Source organism: Pteropus vampyrus, unplaced genomic scaffold (genome assembly GCF_000151845.1).
Source record: "Pteropus vampyrus isolate Shadow unplaced genomic scaffold, Pvam_2.0 Scaffold85, whole genome shotgun sequence".
In the NCBI taxonomy this organism is placed as follows: Eukaryota; Metazoa; Chordata; class Mammalia; order Chiroptera; family Pteropodidae; genus Pteropus; species Pteropus vampyrus.
In genome coordinates, this window is record NW_011888866.1 from 6,281,709 (window position 1) to 6,284,414 (window position 2,706).

General features: G+C 36.5%; 1 long non-coding RNA gene across 1 annotated transcript in view; it reads right to left on the reverse strand.

The window, feature by feature from the left end:
* Positions 1–813: 813 nt before the first annotated feature.
* The window catches only part of LOC111742026, a 24,844-nt gene continuing 22,951 nt past the window's right edge, over positions 814–2,706 (reverse strand). Inside the window, exon 3 of the long non-coding RNA XR_002781157.1 lies at positions 814–1,843. This is a non-coding gene — a long non-coding RNA (uncharacterized LOC111742026). The remainder of the gene's footprint in view (positions 1,844–2,706) is intronic.

Sequence of the window (2,706 nt, forward strand, 5' to 3'; positions counted from 1 at the left end):
ATTCCTAAAGCAATGTCAAGAACATAGTAGGCAGTCAGAAAATATGTTTTGAATGAATGAAAGAGGGTCATGTTTTCGAAGAGGATCACTAGGTCCACGAGCAACGTTTCAGATTTGATTTTCATGAAAGTTACATTTCATCCTGAAATTCATAGCAAGGCTGGTGGTATTCTCAGGGCCTGCATAAATATTTTACCCATTTTGCAAATTACTTTCAAACTCTTACATAAACTCTGAATTCTATTGTTGGACAGTTTTCAAGGTTAAAATTTCCCCACTGTAAGCCCTATAGCTTTCATTTCTTAATGTTTATTTTCTGTTTTATGTAAAATTAGTTCAAAGATAATGGTAACCAGTTATTTTTTTTTGTCTCCTCAGAAGATAATCAAGAGCCAACAGACAAATTGAATCTTGGCATTTATACTTAGAATTAGGAAAGAAATATTTTCCTAATGTTATGAATGTTAAATTGTAGAGTGAGTTGCTTTATCTGGAGCCCTCGAAAAAGCATAGATTCTGTTATCATTAGTACAGACTAACTGGGTATGAATTGTGCCTGAAGAAAAGATGCAGGGATAGAAGAGAGAAGGCATATACATGGTGAAGATGGTGATACTCCTACTTTCATACCCATTGCAGATATCACTAACTGATTGCAGTATCCTTCTTTCTAAGCTCAGGCAATCTTTGTTATTAACACAGGGCTTCAAGTAGCCATAACCAATCAGTCAGTGCCATAGGAGATTTATCCATTTTAACATACATTTACTGAGTGCTGACTGTTTATTGACTGTTTATTAAAACAAGCAAACATTTCTATCTTCATAGAGCTTACATTAAAGTGGAGACAGAAGAGGAGTCAGTAATTAAGATAAATAAGTGAAATAAGTATCTTAGATGGTAATAAGTACAGCAGAAGTAAATACACCAGGAAAGGGGAATAGAGAATGTTGGGAAGAGAGAGGTTGCATTGTTAAATAGGGTAGCCAGGTGTATTAGTTATCTTTTTCTCGGATTTTAGTGGTGTAAAACAACAAACATTTGTTATTTCACAATTTCTATGTGTCATGAGTTCATGAGCAGCTTAGCAGGGTGGTTCTGGGTTGGAGTCTTTCATGAAGTTGTAATCAAAATGTCAACTGGGCTGTAGTCATCTGAAGGCTTGAATAGGGCTGGAGCCTAACAGCCAATGAAGAGAGTTCTTCAAGGAGTTAGGAATGATCAACTTATTTGCTACTGACTTATCAAGGAAGTTGAGGATTTAGAATTCCCATTGGATTTATGAACATGAAGGCCATTGGCTAATTTGCTGGAACAATTTCAGTGGAGTGGTGGAGTAAATGCCTGATTGAGGGGATTCAAGAAGGGATGGGAGGAGAGGAATTGGAGATACCAAATATAGTCATGTTGTCTGATGAATCTGAGAAATTCTGCTGTAAAAAGGAAGGAGAGAAGTAGCTAGAGAGGAAAGTGGTATCAGGAGAAATAGCTATGTGCTATGCAGATTATCATTTATGCTAGAGTGGTGATAGAGAAAGAGGTTGGGCACACAGGCTCTGGAATCAGATTTCCTCATTTTGAATCCTGGCTCCACATCTTACTACTTATGTGAATTTGGGCAAGTCGCTTAACCCATCTGTGTCTCAGTTTCTTCATCTGCTACATGGAGATTATAATGGTCTCTTCTCATACGGTTGTAAAGAATGAGTAAGTTGCTTCATGTAGAGTGTTTAAAACAGTTCTTGGTGTATGAAGAACTTTCAAATAGGTGGTAGCTTTGTTGATGATGAAGATGATGGTGATGTGATGGACCAGCCAGATTTCCACACTTCTCAGGGAGCACCTGGAGCACTAGAGGAAAGAAGTTTAAGGCCCCATTAATACTAAATCTGCTGACATAGTCATCTTTCCCTACGTTAAACGTGATTGACCTCAAAATAAGCTGGAAGCTGAGCCTAGTGGTGACCCAGAAAGAGAGAAAAAGCAGGGTGGCAGGGACTGGCAACTCTGTTCCATATCCACTCAATATTGAAGACATTTTTTTTTTTTTTTTAATCAGACACTGCTCAAGGGACAATAGTTTCATGGTAGAACATTTTGTTTATATCTTCTCATTTCCTGAGGTTCCTCCCTGGAACAAAGAATTTGATTCTCTTTCGTCTTAGCTAGAGTAGTAGATGCTCATCGTAAGATTCAAAAACAATTTTTTTTTCTTTTAAAAATTCAACTATAGTTTTATCTGATGGCCTGTAGCAAGTGTGGATTCCTCAAGTGAAAGGGCATTGAGAGGAGTCAACAGTTTCCAACAAAACGTTTTCAATGCCTGAGAGATTTTTTAAAAATTATTGTTGGATTCTTATTGAATTCATCTTAGAAAACTTTGCAAATGTTGCAATAGTTATTTTTAAACAAATATCTCTCTCACTTCCGTTTCCTAACCTGGCTTTCTCACTTCATGAAATACAAACATTACTTTAAAAAGACAAAACTTATATTGATTGATTTACTAATTTAAAAATTCTCCAAGGATAGAGTGACAATATAATTTGTCACCCAAGCTGGGACACTTTTGATTGAAAGGAGACGCTTTTAATAATTATACAAGGACAACAGATGTAAACTGGGTTTGTCCTGGGTAATCAGAACATATCCATGGGAAATTGGAATAATTAGAACTTCCAAATTATACATAGCCAGCTTTTAGGG